Here is a 24,310-nt window from a genome sequence, read left to right as displayed (position 1 = left end):
CATGGGAAGCTATGGACCAACTCCAGCACATGGTCCACCTGTCAAACCAATTTCGACTCTTTTTCTGGCATGACCATCAGAGCTGTTGTCATACCCATGTAACAGAATATTATCACCCATTAGAATGACATTTTGACAAATAGATGAATCTCAAGGACATTATGCTGAGTAAAGTTAGTCACAAAAGGAATATTACTGTACGAGTCCATTTTTATGATGTTCATAGTCAAAATGCACAGCTAGAGAAAGTAGAATGGAAGTTGTCAGAGGATGGAGGAGGAGAGAATGGAGCATAGTGTTTGATAGGCGTGGAGTTTTAATTAGGGAAGATAAATAATTTCTGGAGATGGAGAGTGGTGAATAGTTTCATCACAATATGAATGTTTCTTCATGCCATAGAATTGTACATGTAAAGATGTTTAAAGGGTAAATTTTGTGTTACATGTATTATATCACAATAAAAATAAAAATAAGTTTAACTTCATCCAAATAAAATTATCATACTTTATTATTTTAAAGGGTTTCTTTAAGTAAGAATCTGTAGATTATATAATATTAAATGCAAATCATTGTATTAAATATAAAAAGTATACCAGATGCTTTAAAGTTTTACATGCTTAAACGTATGTTTTCGGAAAAATCTAATTATAATGAGTGCAACAATTAAAAACGGTTCACCAGTATAGGCAGTTGAATAATTTAGAGTATGACTTGTTACTTCCATTTTTCAAGGCAGTCATATCTTTTTTTTTTTTTTAACAGAAGCACAGTTTTATTAACTACAGAAAGCATTTGCTAAAACCTATATCAGAGAGCAAAAAGGCCAATAGTTGCACATCTTACTTGACAATTGCCCCTAAAATCCTTTTTGGATGGCCTGTTTTAAGATTCTGCAAATTCTCTGCTTTCGTGAGCATTGTATAAATGGATAAAGCTTCACTGTTTTTATTCCTTTCAGATTATTGGTACTGCTCAGTGGAAAGCTTGTCTTTTTTTTGTTTTTTTAATTAAATCATAGCTGTGTACATTAATGCGGTCATGGGGTGCAGTGTGCTGGTCCTATACACAATCTGAAATACTTTCATCAAACTGGTCAAGCGCTTTTTATCTTCTATGTCAATGGGAAGAATATTTATCAAATACTTCTACCATTAAGAAATGTCCCTCTACGTTTTAGGGAGATGTAAACTCTATCTTTGATGAAATTTTCTTGCCTTTCTTGACTTCACTAATCATATGTCTTTTATGATATACTTCCAGGCATCATGTTGATGGGGAAGAGGAGGGAGGAAGTGCAGGAGAGGGATGTGTCAGTTTGTTTAGTTGGTTCATTGTTTGAGGATTTTGATATGTTTGGGTTTTGTTTTAGGGTTGACGTGCCAAGGCTTGGTTTGTCTTTCTTTGTAATCTACTAGGTGTTCTACAGTTCAAATATAAATAAATTGATGAATAACCAAATGTGTAGACATTCTAATGGGAATTTGTAATGACCAAAATATTTCCTTATAACTGAAATATAGAAAGAAGAGTTATAAACTGTATATGATAATTTCCCATATGTTTGGTGACTAACAGGTTTTTAATTTCCATGCTTCCTTACATTATTCTGAATACAAGTCAGGTTTATGGAGCAGTGATCAGAGTTGCTGTTACTTATTACACAAAGATCACTGTTAAAGTTCTGAGGCGAACTGTGTTATGGTCCATTTCCAAGACATACACTTGAAGTGAACCTTTCTGATTCATCTGTACAAGTTTCATCGTGCTTGGTTTATTGGCGTTGCTGGGAGAGCTTCATCTGTTTCCACCCACAGGACACTCGGTCAGAGTCAACTTTGGAGCTGAGAAGAAAGCCCTTTTTCAAAATGATTTTCTATGATTTTATTAGTAGATTAAAGGAGTCTCAAAAGCTTTGAGCATTTACAGTGCGCTTTAAGGGGACTGTACTCCTTCCCATGTGACAATTTTGGGGAGCTTCAGGAATTTAGAAAAGGCCAAATTTTACCAAAAGACAAGAGAGGAGTGGGTGTTTGGAGATCTCACTGATTGAGGAAAACATCATCACTGTGGAAAAAATGCTTCATGAAAACAATCTAGTGACATTTAAAGATGCTGAACCAGCACGGCACATTGGATCACCAGCAATGACCAAAATCTTGCGTGATTATCTTTGAGTCAGGAAAGTGTTGACCTGGTGGGTGCCTCTGACTTTGACAGATGAGCAAAATCTCACCTGTGTTGAATGGCGTGAAGAAATGCTGTTCAGATTGGATGGAGGCAAGTCTGGATGAATTTCTGACATTGTCATTGGTGATAAAACCTAGATTTACCAGTTTGGTCCAGAGAATAAGTGTCAGTCAGCAGTATGGATTTTCCCACCTGATGATCCACCAACAAAAGGGAAGTAACCTCAAAGTGTTGGACAGAAAATGGTAGCAACTTTCTCCTGCAAAATTGTAATGTTGCAACCGTTCCTCTGAAGGAACAAGGGCCTCTGAAGGAACAAGGGCCTCTGAAGGAACAAGGGCCTCTGAAGGAACAAGGGCCTCTGAAGGAACAAGGGCCTGTGTTACTGCTCTGCGGTACACAATGGTATGACTACCAAAAGCTTTGAGAAGCTTCAAGAATGGCAGCCAAGGGCAGGCTTCAGGGGACTATCTTGCACCATGACAATGCATCCACCCACACAGCCAACATCACCATTTAGTTCCTGGAATCCACAGAGGCTAAAGTTATGACTCATCCCCTACAGTCTTGATCTGGCCCCATGTGATTATTACATTTTCACTGCAGTAAGAAATCACATGCATGAAAGACAGTTCTCCAGTCCCCCAAAAGTTGTTCATACCTACTAAAGTAACCTTATATAGCACTTGAAGAAAATTAGTGAAAACGGTGTTTGCAAAAACACTTTGCAAGGCAATTATTTTGACAAAATATAGTAATCCAAATAATTTTAAGTGTCATAATTTTTGTGTATCTACAAACTTTCCTAGTGTCCCTTGGAGCAGTAACAACACTGGTTCCTATGCTGCAAACGTTCCTCTATATTAGTTGGCACTATGAAAGCCACATGGACACTGTGTATACAGAAAAGGAGAATTCTTGCCCCGCAAAAGAGGAATAAAAATATGAATCTGGAGCTTATATGTATGTCACCTTCCTCTCACCTTCTTCAAAATAGGGAGAAGAACTCTCCCAGTAAATGAATATCCCTCAGGGAGGAGAAAGGGAAGTTCTTTAAGTTCTTTCTCTTTGAATATAAATAAATGATTCTGGGCGGCAGTTGTAAGATAAGTATTTCCAGATTCATAACCCCTGCAATGTCCTCATGGCTCCTGGTTTCATCGCCCTTTGATATGCAAACATATATCAGCTAAGGGTTTGAATCTTTCCTGAGTTCTCACTAACTTTTTTTTTAATCACTTCTTTATATTCCAAGATTTCCCTTAACCTAATTACTAGTAAAATTTGTCCAGAGAGCCTAACCATGCAAAACAATAAAAATATTTTCTCTCCATTCTGATGGCAACTTTTCTTTTCATATCTCCAACTATTTTATCCGCCTTTAAGCTGATTCCTCTATTTTTGTGTCATCCTTTTCAAATGTTTGTGTCCTCTTTTGTTGACCACCAATTATAAAAATGGACAGAAAATATTGTTTTAGAATTTATAAACCAATAAACCAAGTAATTTTCTTATAATATTTAAGTAAGCTGAATCTCCTCCCTTGTCCCAACCTTCTATAGGACAGCATAACTCCTTACTGTTACTGTGTATTTATTTTTAAACTCCTGTTGTATAACAAGTCGTACATGACTTGTCATTGAATTGCACAATATTTGATTCAAATTTGCAAAAGATTTGATATACATAAAAAGCATAAGATATAAAAGTAATGATATTGCTGGGCAAAACTGAAGTAATTGCTAAAGCTATTTTAGTATGATATTCTACTTTCACTGTGTGTAATGTTTTCATTCGTTAATACAGTATTATTAACCAAAGTTATAGTTCATTATTATTTTGAACAACTAAAAGGAGGGGAGCATGTTTTAAAAATGTTTCTGTGAGAAATGAGTGTTTTAGTGGAACTATATAAGGGTCTTATTTAAAGTATGCCGTGTAAACAGAAAGCCACTCATACATTAAACATTTAGCTGCCTGGCATGTATAGCACTGTGGTCTCCCAGAGATAATGTGAGAGAACTCAACCACCCGTAGTCATGCATAATTACAGGAGTTTTACAGTTTACCGGCCTGAAGGCATGTTAGTGATTATCTTATCAAACATTCCTGTTTTACTGAAGTGAAACTGAGTTCTCAGAGAATTTAAATGATACAGGTTAAAAAATTATCTTAGGGTACCATTCTGAATATAAGTTGTCAAAATAAACCAGTATTTCTTCCAGAAAGACTTATGTGTTTTTGCTCCATGAAACTTTCCTAATAGGGTAAGACATTTATGCATTTTGGCAGGTATATAAAGAAGAAAGTGGTTTTGTATCTAATTTTCTTTTGTAATTTTTCAGTGTTTCTATATGAAACGTTTCAGTGAAATTACATTCTTGTATTTTGAAAAAATCAAAATATTTAGTTAACAATGGGCAATATTTTTGTGTTAGGCTGCTGTTCTCCATCTATTCCCCCTTGAGAATTTTCCTTACTAGAGCCAGTATGGTGAAGGGTAGGAGCCCCAGGACAGACTTCATAAGAACCATTAACTAACAGGCAACTTTGTAATCCACTTGTTTCTGTTCCTAAGAGCAGGTGTGACCTCATTATGTTCTGTCCTAAATCAGGAGAGAGATTCTTCTTTCAGTGCGACCTTTCCTATATTATTCTTAGTTGTGTGTGTGTGTGTTTTCCCGACGTCCAGAAAGTCCCCAATTCCTGATCCAACTCTCCACAGGGTTTGGTTAAGAACTGTCGTGACTCTCAGTACATACTGTCTCCATGCAAACCAAGGCTTATGTGTCCTGCGTTCTCAGCAGGAGCAGCATGTGAGACTCACTGCCCAGCTCACCATGTTTGCATTCCTGGCTTACAAGGAGTGATTTGATCTTCAGCAAGGAAACATTACCTTAGAATTCAGTCTGGATTTAAAACTTTATGATGCCATTAATGTCTGAAAGCCTAACTTGTTAATGGCCTTGGATATAAACCTGCTTTCCCCAGCCTACGAAGCTCATTCTCTAGCCTGACACCTCCATCTCATGGTTTGCTTTAGACAATAACCCAACTGTCATTCGTGTGTCCCTCAGTGGTCGTCACAAAGAATCGTCTCTTTTAACATGTCTTTCCCGCAAGTTTTTTCTTTCCCTCTAAATGTTCTTCTTACTGTGTAAATTATTTTCAATTCCTCTGTTGATTCTGTGGTCAAAGGTTATTTATTATGGTTTCCCACAAATCCATTTTACTCTTTTGAAATTTTATCTCTCAAGCAGTGTTTTCACAACCCTTTCCACCTGTCTTCTGTTCAGTGAATTAGTCATTCATTTATTCTTAATCTTTCCAGGAAAAAAAAAGACTTAAAAGCTGGCAATAGTGTATCAAAAGTAAAAATAAGACAGAAATAAATAAATAAAATGAAAGGAAGGAAATGAAGAGACAAAGGAACCTAAAAGAGATGATAAAAATAAGAATGAAGTTAGATCCAAACTGACTTTTAAAAAAAGCCCATGTGCTATATATATAATCTATACGTTCGTTTCTAATGTTTTAATTCCAATTTAAGCACATAATTAATTGTATAATTTATGGTATCCCTAAGACAAAAAGAAAATTTTTCAGAAGTTCAACTCTCTTCAGTAGAAATCTGAAAGTAATGTTTTTCCTTGTTATCACAAAAATAACGTTACAATTTAATTACATGCTTAACAACATAGTTAAAGTGAGTAAAAATATAAGTTCTAGAGATATGTAGTATTCTTATAATGTATATCAATATCATAAAATCACACTAAAATTCAGAAAAAAAAATTTCATGAAGCAATCAGAAAAAAAAACAGTTCAGTCAAGAAGTGCCAAAGAATCTGGTGAAATGCAGAGGAAAATAATAGTATTCAGGTATAGGATCAAAATGACAGGCTATCTGTATCTCTTCACTGGCAGAATCTTCAAAGATGACAGGTATTTTAATTGATTATTGAATCATTGTGCCTGAGTTCATTCATATGTGGCCCTAGAGAGTCACTAGTAGTCAGTTGGAAATGTTGGAATCCTGGATGCCATCAGCCAAGACATGGACATTCACCCAGTAATCTATAAATGTTATTTTTCTTGAATAAGTAGTGAGCCACAGTGACAAATATCCATCATGCAGCTTACTTAGGATTACCTTTAAGGCAAGGATTCTAAAACTTTAATGATGGTTATTTGTGGATGGAAATGACTCCTTCATCTAAAAATGTAATAGCCTGAATGACAAGATACATGCCTTGGTATAAAGCCACTCTAGCATTGCTCTTAGATTGAATAAGAAAGTTTTTTTATACAATACCTTAAAATCCCATAAAGTTGATTTATTTGGGGGTTGGAGAAATAGGTGGGAGCCATTGACTGACAAATTCTAGAAGTCATATGTAAATGCAAAATAAATTCAGAATAGCCAATGGAATTTTAAAGAAGGAAGAGACAAAATCTAGAAGAATTATATTTTAGATATGAAGACCTATAATAAAAGCATATTAATTAAGTCGGTATGATATTGATAGAAGAATTGACAAAGTAATCAATAGAACAACATAGAAAGTCCGGTACTCAATTGTATATGGATAGCTCTCTGATTTATTATCCTGAAGAGTAAGAATAGCTGGTATTTTAAGAAAAGATGCTGAGTCAACACTCTACCCACATAGAAATAATTGATCTTCACTTCTACCTCAAACTGTACACAAAAATTATTTACAGATAGATTGCAGACCTACATTAGAAAGAAAAAACATTCAAGACTTTCGTAAAAATGCGTAAAATATCTGCTAGAACTTGCAGTTGGGAAATATATTTTAACGACATAGAGAAAAAAAGTGATAAACTAGACTGTATTTAACATAAATACAGTCTGTATTTATAGACGAGATAAACTTAAGATAAATACATTCTGTTCATCAAAGTCATCATGAAGGGAATGAAAGGTAAGCTGAGTGGCAGAAGATAATTTTTATACACATATCTGACAAAAGAATCACATCTACAAAATATATTTTAACTGAGGAAGGCAAAGGCAGACAATCCGATTCAAAAATAAACAATTACCTCATAAAAGAAGACAGCTAGATGATCACAAACTATATGAAAGGATACACCTTCATTTTTCATCAAGAAATTGCAAAGAAAAAGTACAAAGTGATGCCATTATATACCAACTAAAATGTATAAATTTAAGAGAGGGAGAAAAGATACAACCGCAGGGCTGACAAGGACATGGAACAATGAAATCTCAGGCATTGCTGACAAGACAATGTCATGCCCCAGCTCCATCTTGCTAAGGGCTTTCAGCACTCCCTGTTGGACAGGAAGCTCGGCTGAAAGAGTTCAGTAATAACTGTAAAACCCCAGCTTCCCCTTGTAAGGACTCCCCTTACCAGGTGTTGGCTCTTGTCAAACTTGGCTCGCATTAAGGATTTCCCCTCCCCTGCCGAAAGCCCCTTATAAAAGGATTCCATCCCTGCCTGCTTCTAGGAGTCCAGAGACTTTGAGGCATGAAGGAGCCTGCTTTTGGCTGGATCAATCAATAAAGGACCCTTGCTTAACTTGGACTCGGTGTGCTGGCGTTTCTCTATCCCACTCACTTTGGGTATAACAAGAACCAGCACTGGGCTGAGGCACATGAAGAGGTTGAACCACCAAGTTTAAGAAGGAATACCCTCAGTGTCATGCACGCGTGGACCTTCAGTGTGCCTGTTCATGCTCAGATGACAATGCATAGTTAATCCAGTTAGTGGTTTGATGAACTTGTGTGCTTTATATTTTATTCATAGTCATTCTGCTTTTTTTTTCCAGTTACCTACATTGTTTTTAAACTGCCCCCTTTAAAAGTCACTGTCAGAGACTTAGAAGGTGTAGTATAACAGTATGTGTGAAATTTACTCTAAATGCACAAGAACAGATTTATACCAAAAATAAAACAAAAAAACTATAAAAGAGAGGAGAAACAGACATGTCAGTTTAAAACTAACATGTTTCTGTATATAATATAATGCAAAATAAGCCTCTGATATTTTGCATAATAGCCAGTGCATCAGCGTCCTGTGGTTTACTCATATTCAGATAAAACCCACTTAGAGTTACAAATATCATCAGGAAAGTGTGGCCGTAAACATCACAAGGTAGCCCAGGACACTAAAACACTCTTATTACTGACTGGAAAGCTTAAGGAAAATAAACAAGTTAAATCTGGTTATAGAAGAGGGAGGCACTAAAGGATTATTTATTTGCAACAAGCAAAACAAACAGAGGTAGGAGGTAAAAATGTGAGCACAGCCAGTCGCAGAGCAAAGTAAATGGTATAAATTAAAGTATGCGTGTTTGAGAAAATCGAGCCGTTTTACCCCTGACCTACTATCCTGTAACCTTTAATAAATCCATAAATAAACCCAGTAAATTACCTCATTATAAAGAAACGAGCTAGGTTGTTTTAACTCCTCTCCCTTATACTCATCCTAAAACTGGAAGATGGGAGAGGCTGGTCCTTCAGCACCACATTTGAGTAGAACTGGGAGTGCAACTTGATGACAGCCCACTGAAATAAGGGAATAGTCTCTCTTCTTTGGGGCAGTAAGGATGGAGATTGAATCCATTCGGTATGAAAGATAAAGAAAGACATTGTCAAGAAAGACGTCTGGGCCTGTGCAAATCACACATATCATTAACTCCCCCGATCTTGGTGCTGAAATACAACATACATATCAACCTGTACCCACCATCTACATTGAGCGTTGAAAGATACGTCCAGTATATAGATTTTGACCATGAACCTTGTGGGTCTTAAATATTAAGGAAAGTCTGCTGTAGAAAAATAAAATGTAACTGAAAACTGAATTACTCATGGATCTCCATAAAGCACTTTTAGGATTATTTGACCAATCCAGTACTCTAAAAATGATTCTCCATGTTTGACCAATCCAGTACTCTATAAATGATTGTCCATGTTAGAGAATTATTATGCTGCCCATGTTAAGATATGAGTAAATTTTCAAAATAATATTTCATAGTTGGTCTTCCAGAAGAAAGACTTCTTTGCCTTATCCATCCGTCTTTTCTTTTTCGTTACCTAATAGTTTTTACTGTACTAGAATTGGTTGCAGCAAGCTTTGAATTTTGAGGGGTAGAATTAATAGTGTCTTATTCTCTTCATTTAGCCTATTTCCTAGCACACAGTAATCACCAAATATGCATATTTACTTAACTAATATTTTTGATTATTGAAAAGCCTGTGGTTTGAATTTTTTTGTTTTGCAGTTTTTGGCCGGGGCTGGGTTTGAACCCACCACCTCCGGCATAGGAGGCTGGTGCCTACTCCCTTGAGCCACAGGCAACACCCTGAATTACTTTTAATATCTTTATAATGATTTATAGGAATGTTCATTTTCTTTTTTTTTTTTCCAAATTAATATGAGGTTCCAAATTTTTAGAATGCATTGTTCTCACTTTCAAGGTAAAGTTCCATTTGTAAAAGAACCCCTCAATCAGAGGGCCTGCTGTACACCCTTGCATTGTGCCCATGAGGGGAGGTCCCTCCTTATGCCCGTTCTCCTTCTGCTAGTCGTCCTCTCTTCTATTCTTCCACCCCCTGCCCTATACTAGACTATATTTGTGTTTTATTATTCATATGCGCGCTTAAATGTTTATTGGTTTCAGATTCATATTGAGTACATTAGATTTTTATTTTTTCCTTTTTGGAATACTTTACTAAGACTGTTTCAACTCTATCCAGGTAAACATAAAAGATGTAAAGACTCCATCTTTTTATGGCTGAATACTATTCTGTGGTGTAACATGGCTGGTGGGACCACAAACCAATACAACCTTTATGGAAAGAAGTATGGAGAATCCTCAAAGAACTAAAAGTTGACATTTCCTTTGATCCCACAACTCCATTACTAGTTATCTACCCAGAAGAATAAAAATCATTTTACCACAGAGACATTTGCATAAGAATGTTTATTGCAGCTCAATTCATAATTGTCAAGTCATGGAAGCAACCCAATTGCCCAACAAAGCATGAATGGATCACTTTCTTTTTAATTGATATTTATAAATTTAATATAAAATCTAGTAAAAGAACCAGCCAAGGGGCAGCACCTATGGCTCAAAGGAGTAAGGCGCTGGCCCCATATACCTGAGGTGGTGGGTTCAAACCCAGCCCTGGCCAAAAACTGCAAAAAAAAAAAAAAAAGAACCAGCCAATATTTATTATTATTACCTATGCTATCAAGATAGAACATCCTTTTAATTTTATTTTATGCCAGAAACACGGTGGGGGGGGTATTTATATTTATATTATTTCTATGTCTATGTTAATTATTTTAAGTGATTTCTATTTGACTTTATGATATTAAAATAATAGTCTTCCTACTATAAATTTTTACAGGCATTTTAACATTTATATATGAATATCGCTATGTGCAATTATATGTCTGACTCTTGATGGAGGTAAATTTAAAATGAAGGACTGTTTGAACAATAGTGACAATAACTAAAGTACCACCATAACAAAATGATGCACCAAAGATTAGGGCCCAGGGCTGTTTTTGACTTCAGTAGCTTATGCTTGCTGTTGGGCAGATAGCCTGAAGCTGGAAGTAGAGATAGAGGGGTCTATGCAGCTCATGTGTCTCTATAGAGAGTGTTCTTACTTTTCTGCCTCTATAGTTAGCCAGCTCTATTTAACTTGAATTTGCTGTAGACTTTCATGGAATGTAGACTTTTCCTGTACCCCGTGAGAATAGTCTGACAAGTTTTTTCCCCTGCAACATGTTAACTAAAGTTATGAGATAGCTCCAAAGCCACGATTCTTCATACTGACGAGAAGACATCTCTGATAATTTTCTATCTCATAAATCCTTAACATTTCCTACAGGGAAAAATCATGGTAAAGAGTGTGAGGAATACAATGATTTAACTTTTATTTTCATGCAGATGAAAAATTCTGCACTAGAATTCAACCCATTTATATTCAGACAAACTCAGACCGGAATTCTCTAGACTAATTATTTTGTTCCTGAGTGAAGAGTACATATTAGAATGTGTTTTTTTAGTAAGCAGTGAACAAATTGTTGAATAATTGCAGAATTATACTTGACCTCTGTTGTGTGAAATATGTACTCCATTGTTTCTAAGAGACTAAGTGGGGAGAAATGGAGTCGTTCTTAAGGATCTGTGAAAATTCTGGCATAACACAGTTGAGTCTAGTCAACCCATCTGTGTGGGTGCAATGTGGACAAAATGAATATTTTAGAGAAGAAAAGTCATTGTAAAGTGATAACAACTGCCTGTCAGATAAGTAAACCTCACATACCAGCTGACTGTATGAAGTCATGGTGATTACATGAGCCTCAGAGCTTTTGTTTCTGTTTTCTTAACACAGGTTGACAGGAGTCACAACCTTTTCAGTGAAATGCAGTGAACCATGGACACATACACATAAGGTAGGGGCAATTCAGAAAAGTATGATAACATCAACACAAACCCATCATTCCAGAAAACACAACTCTATACATCTCCTTTTTAATCATGGGTCAAACATAACATCCTTTGGATGTGTTCACAACATTATTCTAGGTTGTAGAGTTCATAGTACAAAAGGAAAAACACAATTTACCTGAAAAGGTTAATGGGTTTTCTTGACTCTTGATTTGAAACATCCATCTCCTTGGTCGAAATCATAGCCGTAAAGCTACTACAAAAGCTAAAGTTATGGCTCAAAAGTTCAATAAGCTCCTAAGAGCACTTAATGCTCTTATACCTTAAAAGTGTTTTTATGGAGATCAATGGGCAATTCACTTTTCAGTTGCATTTTATTTTTCCTACAGGGTGAAATGGTTGTATATTTTCCCATAATATTTAAGACACACACAATTCTTGGTTAAAATCTCTATACTGGACATATCTTTTAACTCAGTACGGATTGTCGGTGCAGGTTGATATATTTGTTTATAAAGGTAGTTGGGCCTTGATGTCTTTTAAAGGCCTAAAGCCGAGCTAAAAAATTTTGCCTCATTACTACAAACTTTTAAAATGGCAGTTGTATAAGACAGATGAAAAGAGTGACCTCCCTGTAGAGGTAGGTACTCACTTGGTAGGAATACTGACCCTGTGAAGTTTCAGAATGTGATTGTTTTGGCATCCTTAATCAATCAGTCTCCAGGGATAAGTCAGTCTAAGCATATTCACAAGAGACTAATATATAAGACAATCAAGTAAGACCTAATTATTATTAAATAGAACATACAGCTATTAAGAGAACAGGATACTTCTATTTACTGATCAGCATATTCCTTCCCTATAGTCAAATTAATTACAATTATATGATTTCACAGTCAACATGGGAATAAAGCAAGAGCGGTTAATTGGATGTATCACTGCCTAATGTTACAAAGCCCTGAGAGTGTGAAGTATTTGTGTCAACACAGAGACGCAGGAAAGGTCGCTCATGTGTGGAAGCTAGGGCTTATATGTCATCCCTAACAGTCTTCCAAAGGCTTGAAGATCTGAGTAAGTTAACAGTGTTCCTCGCACTGTGTTAAATCTGAATATGCATCTTTTTGAATTTAGAGTGCTCAGCAGGGTATTGGATTAATAAATATTGCCTGTGCTTAAGACTATAAGATCCCAAGTGCAAAAAAAAAAAAAAAAGATTATTTGAACAGACCTGTAGAACGTTTTCATTTCTCTAGAGAATTTTGAGATTCCTGGAAGGTCTTGAAATATCTGTAACTACACAGAATAGCAGCTCTTAAGATTTTTGTTCCCAGGACCCCTTTATACTTATAAAATGATTTTTTAAACCCAAGGAGTTACTGTTGGTTTGTATTTAATCAACTGATATTCATCAATTAGAAATTAAAAGTAAGAAATTAAAAGTAAGAATTAATTAAATTAGAAATTAATTGACCGATTTGACTCTCAGCAATTGACCAATGCTACCACATTGATTATGTAACCTGAGACTTTGCTGAATTCATGTATCAATTCCAGGAGTCTCTTGGTGGAGTCTTTGGTTTCCTAGATACAAAATCATATCATCAGCAAAAAGCGATAACTTTCCCTATTGGATACCTTATATTTCTTTCTCTTGTCTGACTACTCTCTCTAGAACTCCCAGTGGTATGTTGAACAGAAGTGGTAACGGTGAGCACTTTGCCTTATTCCAGTTCTTAGGCATACTGAGTTCAAATTTTCCCCATCCAGTATAATGTTAACTGTGGGTTTAACATATATGGCTTTTGTAGTTACCATTTATAATTCTCACATATGTTCCTTCTATCCCTAGTTTTTTGAATGTTCTTAATCATGAATGTGTGCTGGATTTTGTTAAGTGTTTTTCTGCATCTATTTAGATGATGATACCATTTTTGCTCCAGTATGTGGTGATTCACATTTATTGATTTCATATCTTGAGTCATCCTTGTATCCCTGAAATAAAACCCACTGGTTATGGCAGATTTTGTTTGTTTTGATGTTTTCTTGAATTTTTTTTTTGCTAGCATTTTAATGATCATTTTTGCATCTGTATTCATAAGGGATATTTTATTTATTACTAATTGATTTTAAAATGTTAAAAAATCCCTACAGATTAACACAAATAATACATTTTTTTAATTTTTCAAAAACATTCAAATAAATTGGTAAGTAGTGTGGGATCATTTATATGTTTACAAGCATTTTTAATTTCTAGTGTAATAGAAGACAATCATTTTTGTCTACTGCTTCTTCATTTAATCTGTTGTAACACTTATCATATAGCCTTTGAAAAAACTTCTCATATAGCCATAACAGAATAAAAGTGAAAAAGGCAAATGGCCTCATATTAAATTATATGTTTAATTATTACTTAAATAATTTTTATAGTAGTGTTTCCCTGAAAGTGTTCCAAGGATTTCAAAAAGCCTGCAGATCACTCTTTGGGAACTGTTCCCATAGAGAGTTAAGGTTTCTCCGACTACTGTAGTGACCCGTTTCCTCTCACCAACCACTCTCCCTCCTTAAAGCAGTGTCCTCCATTGCTTGCTTGCATGCAAATGCCTGATAACTAGATGAGCCCCATCATTCACTGACACTCGGTTAAACAACAATTTTCTGCAACAATTCTAAGGCCATTTAATTAAAATTACTGACTGATCCATACAAGAAGGTCAGCAATCTAACTGAATGAACTAGGAAGAAGTATCTGGGCACGTGGCAAAGAATATCTACTGTGGAGAAACCACAGGAAAATAAGAAAACTCTAAAGATGTAGGACTGAAATGTGGAAACTTAGGGAAGAGGGAAACTTCTTAAAATTGCTGATAGGTTTTAAACACTCCCACAGTGGAATTCAATCCCACACTCTGGAACTCAGCATTGAACATCCAAGCCAATTGAGACTGGTTTAACTTAGTTTCCATTTCTCAGTTCCGGCCTAAAACATCAACTTTCTCTCTTTTCCAAAGACCAACTTTTCTATATGAAACTTTTCTCAGGTTTCTTATCCTTGCCCACATTCTTTTTTTAATTTTTATTTTGCCCACATTCTTTTTTAAAATATTATGTTAGTTTTTTTCTTTACCTGTGGTTTTGTTTTCCTAATATTTCACTAAAATATTGTTCTCAGTCTAGGTAGGTAAATGATAAAGAATTATAATGCTAACAAGCTGACCATCTAGGCCACCTGCCACTTTGCACCTCTTAGCTGCCTTTTACCCCCTTCCTCAGATATCTCAAGGACATCTTGCAATGTATTGCTAATCTCAGACTTGTCATTTACCTATGACAACAGGTTCGAAAATGTTGAGACTGGAAATTGAACTTTCTTAGAAGTATTCTCATACCCTACCCCTTAGTTTCAAATCCTGTCTCTCCTGGCACAATATAAGTAATAAGATCACATTCAGCAGAGTCCCAAGGTGAATACTACTTCTTTACAAAAATATGCTCATTAGTATGATCAAGAAAAAAAATGGGGGGAGTGAGGAATTTGGAACATTTCTTCTGTAATAATTTAGTTTTAATTTTTCTGGGGCCATCAGAACCCCAAGTGATATATTAGTGAAGTGATGAAGGGACCAGTGACTCTTCTTAGGGTACTGATATCTCGGAATATTTTGTGTGTTCCTTTTTGTGTTTCGGTCCTTTGAAGTCCCTGTAGTAACATTCTGGGATGACCTGTGGCTTCCCATTTCCTGTCTACTAATACGATAATAATTAGATTCTCCCCAAAATAATTTGTATGATTATATTTATCAAACTTAATTAACATTAATCATCATCAGAAGAGATTTTGATTGACACATAACATAAAAACAGTCAGAGGTGGGTTCATCTCATTTGCAATTCTTGATGAAAATTCATGTTGTCCAAATGGCTGTTCCCTAGGTGATGTGAAGTAACATAAAGTACAAAGTGTCTGTACAGCATTCCTCAGACGCCCAACATTTAGGGTGGTTCGTTTCACAGTGTAGAAATATCTACCGTATTTTTCAACTAAAATGCTTTGAACTCAGGTCAGCAGTAGGATCACAGTATATGCTTTATAGTATAGATTTTTTTCTTAACTACTTTTGATGGAAAAGTGTATCTTGGTAAGTTTTCCTTTGTCTTACATACAAGTTATGTCACTATTAATTGACTAGGTATGTAGAATAATATCGAGTAAGTCCTACAATTTAATAAAATTTTGTTCATGCTGATAACCTTAAAATGCTTGAACACATATTTTTCAGTTTTGAGCTGCAGAAGAGTTGTTTTTTTTTTTTTTTCTTTTGGAGACAGAGCCTCTAGTTATCCCCCTGGGTAGAGTGCTGTGGCATCACAGCTCACAGCAACCTCCAACTCTTGGGCTCAAGCGAGTCTCCTGCCTCAGCCTCCCAAGTAGCTGGGACCACAGGCACCCACCATAATGCCTGGCTATTTTTTGGTTGCAGCCGTCATTGTTTTGGTGGGCCCGGGCTGGATTTGAACCCACCCACCTTAGGTGTATGTGGCTGGCGCCTTAGCCACTTGAGCCACAGGCGCCAAGCCAGAAGAGTTTTTCTATGTATGTAGCCAACTTTTGTGGTTCTGGTTTCATAACATCTGTGACCCATTCATAACAGCATCTGATTTCTTTCTGGGCCATTCTCTCTCTCATACTATGTATCCTATAGATAGTGGAAAGATTAAACAGAGTTTTGATTCTTTTTACCCTAGAAGTTAGAGGAATGCCTGCAAGCTCCTTACATGAGATTATTTCTCTAAATACCAATCTCCAGTTCAGCTTCAAGCATTTCAATGATGACTCTCAGGTGACCAAACTTCCCTATGCTCACCCATTCCTGTCTGATCCACGTCTTATTTTTCTATTTCTATTTTTATTTTGGGTAGTGATGTTGTTTAATACATATGAGATATATGTAGTTGTATCCCTTCAAAAATTTAATTTATCTTCATCAGTTAGGGTCACTGTCTGTTACTTGCACTAATAAACCCTAAGTAACACAGGAGAACAGACCAAGAATGACTTGGGGGAAGACCGTAAGGACTGTTTGTTAGGTATGTTGAGTATACTTCAGAAGTAAAAAAAACATAATTAGATTGCAATGTTTTTGAACTACCTGCCAAAATGTACAATTCTTTCTTTCCCTTCCTTTTATTTCAGAAGCATCTCAGAGATGATACAGTAATAACCAAATATATCATAGTAAAGGTGTTAAGCCTTCCATGCAGCCAGTGTCATCTACTGGTTTGGCCTGCATTATCTAGTGCCCACCTGCAGGCCCAGTAGGAAAGGTGAAGAACTTGGAGTGTAGAGATTATTTTGGAGGCAATTGTCAGTGTTTTGTGAATGCAGCAGGTGCATGTGCACACACACGTACTCATACGTCCAAAAAAAGGCGATCAATTTTTCTCTATCACCTCAGACAAAGATAATAAATTGTAGAAGCACTTCTTGGAGGATTTCATATATTTTCTCAGGAAATTTGGGGTAGAAAGACTGGTATCTATGTCTATAAAATATATGGCATACAAAAAGTAGCCATATTTATGTATGTATGCATATAAATATGTCAAGAGAGAGAGCAAATAAATAAATTGGAACTAACGATATATTTAATAATTGGACATTGGGTAAACAATATCTCCTCTACATTCATATCAAGAAGCATTGATTAGCTATTAAAATGATGGCAAATTTATCTTCATTGACAGAGTAATACCTGGATCCATAAAATATTTGTATGTAAACCAATTATCAACTATTAGCACTATAGAAAAGAATATATATACAAATAATGATGATAGAAAAATAGTGGATGACAATAAACTAAATGGTAGTGTAATTATGTTTTGCTTTCTTCAAGTAGTTATTTTCTTTTAAATTTTGCTTTTACATATTTTAAAATTTTTAATTTTTTTCTGTATAAAGGCTTTGTACAAAAACTAATTTGCCTATTTAAGAAGTGCTTTATGTTTTTAAAATAGTTTATATATTTATATCAGCAGCCTCAAAATGTGTCAGTCTCAAAAGAGAAAGGATTAAAGTTTTTGGACTCTTAAGCTGAACTCACAGTGCTTGTGAAGCTTTGGAGTTAAGTAGCCTTGATGTGGTTTAGGGTTTTGGTCTTTAGTGTTGTGTGGCTGAACCAGTTTCTTCACCTGTCTGGCTTCCAGACTCTTTATCTGTTAAATGAATCTATTGAGGATGTGTATCTTACAGAATTGCTGTCTGCATTAAGTGAGGGAATGAACATGAAGAGCTAGCCTAATTCCCAGATTATGGTCAGACCTCCCTAAACCTGGTGACAATGACAGCACTGCTTTGATGATAGCACTTAAGTATTTTGTTTTATAAGAGCATGATGAACAAGATGCTGGAACAATCCCATGAGGCAATCTGTTCTTCTACCTTTTCAGAACTCAATACAATTTCTTTTGTAATCACTGAACACCATGTTTGTGATCTGAGATACTCATGTCAATTCCTAAGATATCACTTCTTAAAATATTTACTGTGGATTAAATAATAGGTCTGTTTTTAGTTCTTGAGGAATCTCCATACTGTTTTCTACATAGGTTATACTAATTTTCAGTCTGGCCAACAATGTATCATCACTCCTTTCTCTCTGCCTCTGCACCACCATTTATTTCTTTTGGACTTTTTAATCAAAGCCATTCCAACTGAGGTAAGGGGAGACCTAATTGTGGTTTTAATTTGCATTTTCCAGATGATTAGTGACTATTTATCTTCTGAAACACATCCGATCGTGTCTTTTCCATTTTTTAATAGGGTCTTCTTTTTACTTTTCTGACTTGCTTGGGTTCTTTTTGGATTCTGGCTGTTAGTCCTTTATCAAATGTATTGCTTGCACATATTTTCTCCCATTCTGTAAGCTGCTTGCTCTGTTGAATTATTTCTTTAGCTGCGCATAAGCTTTTTGATTTAATCAAGTCCCATTTATTTATTTCTGTCATTTCTCTGATTGCCATTGAGCTCTTTTCATAAATTCTTTGCCTAGGTTGATACCTAGGAGACTTTTTCCTACATTTATCACTTCTATTCACCTTGAGTTAACTTTTGAGTGGTAAGACATTCAGATCCTGTTTCATTCAATTTTTTTCAGCACCATTTATTGAACTGGGTTTCCTTTCCCTAGTATATATTGTTGTCTACTTTGTGAAAGACCAGTTGGCTGTATGTGGATGGTTTTATATCTAGTTTATCTGTTCTATTTCGTTGGTCTATGCTTCTATTTTTGAGACAGTACCATGCTTTTTGGTTACAATAGCCTTATGGTATAGGTCAAAGTCTGGTAATGTCATGCTTCCAGATTTGTTCTTTTTAGCTAAGATTGCTTTGGCTATTCTGGCACTTTCTGGTTGAAATGGTTGAAATGTAGGATTATGGTTTCTATATTTGTGAAATATGACATTGGTATTTTATGGGGACAAACCTGAATTTAAATACTTACTACAGCACAATTCAAAATTGCAAAAATGTGGAATCACCCTAAATACCCATCCATTCAGAGTGGATTAATAAAATGTGGTATTTGTATACCATGGACTATGACTCAGCCATAGAAAGGGTAAATGAATGCCTTTTGTAACAATTTGGATGGAACTGTAGACCTTAATCGTAGGTGAAGTATCTAAGGAATAAAAAATGAATACCACATATGCTCACTATTAAATTGGAACTAACTGATGAGTACACATGTGTACAGAGGGAAGGGAACTTAGTGGAAATCAACAGAGGGTAGTGGAGGAGAAAGGGATGGGAGAAAACCTCCCTAACTAACATGTGCAATAAACACTATCAGAGTGATGGGTACACTTAGAGCCCTGACACAAATGTTACAAAAGAAATCTATTAATGTGTGACAAAACATTTATGCTCCCATAATATTTTGATATTAAAAAAAGGAAACCTACACACACATATACATATACTCCAAACATTTAAGAATGCTATATGGACATTTTGAATCTGAAAAATATAATATATAAAACTAAAAGTTTTAAGGGTAGGGAAGAAAAAACCCACACTGTCTTTATATTCTAAGTATATGATTGAATTGTTTCATAACAACATGGTTGGATAAAAGACTAATACAAAAATGTCTGTTGCATTCCTATGTACCAGTAGAAACTAGAATGCATGAACAATAGAAAAGATAAACTTCAAAAATAGCAATAAAATTATAAGGTACCTTGAAGTAAATGATAAAATGTATACAAGACCTTTGGGTAGAAAATAATAAAACTTTACTAAAAAACAGAAGAAGAACTTAAAAGGGGACAACTATCCTGTGTCCTTGAATGGGAAGACTCAATATCATAAAGACGTCAATACTCCCAAATTAATCCTTAAAGTCACTGCAATTCTAACAAAATCTCACCAAGATTATATGTGAGATGTTAGAAACTGTTCCTAATATTTATATAAAAGAACAAAGACCCAAGAAGAATGAGGTCATGCATAAAGAAAAGCAAAACACAAGTAACTCGTTTTACAGATTTTACTGATATTATAGAGCTGGAATAAACAAAACAGTATGGCAGTAGTGCCTGGCTCAAGGAATAGCACAATGTAACAGAATGGAAGAATGCAAAGAGACCCACATGAGCTCGTACATGGCAAGAGTGGTATTACAAATCAATGAGGAAAAAATGAACGGTTCAGCAAATGATGTCATTTATCCTTTGGAAAATGAAACACACACACAATATTCCGTTCAACCTATATATGAAAATAAAACCTAAAGGTTTTTTAGATATTTTTTTTCTTCCAATACATCTAGAATTTAAAAAAAAAAACTAAAATTTTTTATAAGAAAAAAATAATAAATAGTTGAAGTGAAGAACAATTAGAATGGACCTAATCCTTTCAGAGGGATTCATTTTATAATCTTTCATGCTGTCTTCACTAACAAAAGCACATTAGGTATTGTGCTCAAACATAAGGAAAGACTTCTGTGAATAAATATTCACAGAATATTTGGGCATATTGCTTTTATTTTTTTAATTACTTATCTCCTGAGTGTTCTTAATAATTAAGGAAGAGCATAAACCCCTGGGAATGATAAATTCTGCATCATTTTCCAAAATTATTTTTCCGGGAATTATTCGAAAGGACTTTAAGAAGCACTAACCTGGGGTTACATGGAATGTTTTAAAACTTTACTTATTTATAAAAAAGTTTCATACCCCCAAAAATGCTTGGAGCTTCCAGATGGAATTGATATCCTAAGAGATTAAAATATTGAAGAGTTTTGAAATGTATTGTGGATAGCAAAGCCCCATTATACATTTTAATGTGGAACAGAATCCTTTACCTAATCAGAAGAGAAAATGCAATTTCTACTAAAGTAACTATAAATGCTTTAAATTATTTCTTTAGTAAGTCCAAAATAGTCATAACTTTTATTCTCTATATATAGATAGTTGATTATAAGGCTAATCATTTTATAAAGGGATTTTAATATATATGTATATTATTCTATATATATATTCTATTTCATTATGACTATAGGATGAAAATATAATAGGTAGTATTAAATAATTGTTTGAGGCTAATCATTTTACAGAGGGATTTAATATATATTAAATTCATAAATATAACATATAAAATTTAAATATATATTAAATTAATATATATAATTTTAATATATATCAAATTAATATATCTATTAAAGCCCTTTGTAAATGATTAGCCTCAATCAATTGTCTAATACTACCTATTAAAAGAAAAATAAGTCTATAGTCAGAATTAAATACGGCATAATTTATTTTAAGCCTTCTAGTTTTCTCAGTTGGAAACTTTAATTTATTTCAATGGACAAACTCACACTTGGTTTCTTTCGATTACTATATAATATTTATTTGTTACATATTTTGTTAGAGACAAATCAACTTGTTAATGTTTTCTGTTTATTCTTGAGGTTCAGTTATTGTGCTTTCAATTTCTAGCTTTTTCATAGATACAAACTGTAAGGCTGCCAATTAGGTTGCTGTTTTCTATGAGACAGATGAGTCTTCATAAGGAACTGGAATAAAACCAGCTGGGCTCACTAGGAGACACCACGGGGTCTGGCCTTTGCTTCAGGCTACATTCAAAATTAAACTGAAGGACAATAACCCAAATCTAAGTTACCAGCATTTGACAAAAGATGGAGTTTATTTCAGTTTTGTAACCAAATAAAAGATTAACATAGCTTTTCTGGGGATCAAAATTTATTTATATGAAAATCCTTGTCATTAAATGAAAATATTTCATGCCATTTTGTGTTATTCCTAAAAAATAAGATGGAATGCTACTGACAAGAAAAATAGAAATTATTTTATCAAATATAGGTTTTACATGACTATGATATTTAATTATCAAAAAGCCACAATCAACCATTCTATTTAAATGTATTAAAAATCAGTATGTTTTTCAGATATAGGCTAAAAAAATTAATTATATTCACCATTTTTCTTTAGTTTTTGTTCTTTCCTCTGCCAATATTTTACTTAATTCTAAACCTACTCTAGCAACTTACAGAGTTTTTAGTCTTCTTCAGTTATGAAATATTTCAACCACCCAGAGAAGTATAGATAATAACATGATGCAAAATATATATTTATTACCCAAATTTCACTATTGTAATATTTGCATAATTGTTCCAAGTACATTTTTAAGCAAACAAAAATTATCCATTCTATAATGTTTCCAAGATTTTATTTTATTTTATTTTATTTTATTTTATTTTATTTTATTTTTGAGACAGAGTCTCTCACTATGTTATCCTTGGTGGAGTACTGTGGCATCACAGCTCACAGCAACCTCTTATTCTCCATTTAACTGATTTTCTTGCCTCAGTCACCCAAGTAGCTGGGACTACAGGTATCCACCACACCTGGCTATTTTTGGTTGCAGTTGTCATTATTGTTTAGCTGGCCCAGGTTGGGTACAAACCCGCCAGCCTCGGTGTATATGGCTGGCACCATAATCACTGTGAGATGGGAGCTGAGCCCCCAGATACTTTTAAACATGGGCAGTGTGGTAGGTGAACGGGTTACACATAGTTATTAGTACCGCCCATATCCTAGATTTGCTGTGACTTAAGTTTGCTGGGGGGAGATAGTTAATAAACAAATAAAAATATAATTATTATTTTATTAATATTTACATTATTATAAAATAAATATAATCGAATATCATCAATGGATAAAAGGATAAAGAAAAATCAGTATATTGACATAAAAAATCATTTAGTCATAAAAAAGAATGAAACCTTGCCATTTGCAGCAACATGACTAGAACGGGAGGTCATGACGTTAAGTGTGACATGCCTGTCCCAGAAAGACAAATACTACATGTTTTCATCCATACATGCAAACTAAAAAAAATGCATCTCATGAATTAGAGTGTTGGTTAGCAGAAGCTGGGAGGGAAGCAGAAGGGGTAGGAAGAAGAAAAGTTGGTTATGGGGTATAAAATATAGTTGTATAGAAGGAAAAAGCTCTAGTATTCACATAGTACAGTAGGGGAATGATGCTTAATAGTTTATTACATATATCAAAATAGGTAGAAGATTTGTAATGTTCCCCGGACAAAGGAAAGATAACTGTCATGGTGACAGATATTCTAGTAACTTTAATTTGATCATTACATCCCCTATACAAATTTCAAAATACCATGTACACTCCCAAAGTATGTACAACTGTTCCATGTCAATAGAAGGAGTGTTTATAAATATCAACTATTCTTTCCTTTTTGATATTTATTTTGGATTAATATGAGTATACATACAAGTAGGCTATATTGTTTGAATGTGTAAGATAAAGTCTGAGTGGTAGTTGTGACCCTCACGCAGAAGTGTGCCACTTACCCATATATTGTACCTATAAGGAAGAAAACTACTAAAAATGCTCCCCCCTTCCCCTTTCAAACATTATTACATTTTTCTCTCACATGTGTACATTGCTCTTAATCAACAAAATTCAATTTAGCGTTGATTACATTGGATGCTTGGGTTTCCATTCCTGTGATACTTTACTTAGGAAAGTGTTCTCCAAATCCATCCAAGTTGTAATAAAATATACAAAATCTCCATCATGCCATTACTAAGTATCTACCTAAAAGAAAAAAAGAAGATAATTTTATCATAAGGACACATACAGTGAGTGTTTATGGCATCCTAATGTACAATTGCAAAGATGTGGGAACAACCAAAGTGCCGTTCAACACATGAATAGATCAAATATTCTCAAACGCTATGACAAAAGTAAGGCACTAGAGTCTGAGTGAGAATTTTTTTTGAGAATGTGTTTTATTATTTATCTAGTTTAATGGATTTTTATTTGAGACTATTGATGACAAAAGAACACTCGTAGGTATGTCGTGCTTCCACGGTGGGGATAGCTTACACTACAGATCCTCTGTTGGTCATTGATTTCATAAATCCCTGGTCAAGACACAACCTTTGGAAGTCCTCTTTTAAAATATTACTTTATGTTTACAGCAGTTTTGTTTCCATAGCACTACTGAGCAGGTAGCACAGAGCTCTCATATACCCACCAATCCTAGACACATCTTGCACCAGAGTGATACATTTGTTAACAATCTATGTATCTTCATTGACCTAAC

Source organism: Otolemur garnettii, unplaced genomic scaffold (genome assembly GCF_000181295.1).
Source record: "Otolemur garnettii isolate 467f Iridium unplaced genomic scaffold, OtoGar3 scaffold00009, whole genome shotgun sequence".
Classification (NCBI taxonomy): Eukaryota; Metazoa; Chordata; class Mammalia; order Primates; family Galagidae; genus Otolemur; species Otolemur garnettii.
Note: the sequence above shows the minus strand (reverse complement) of the source record.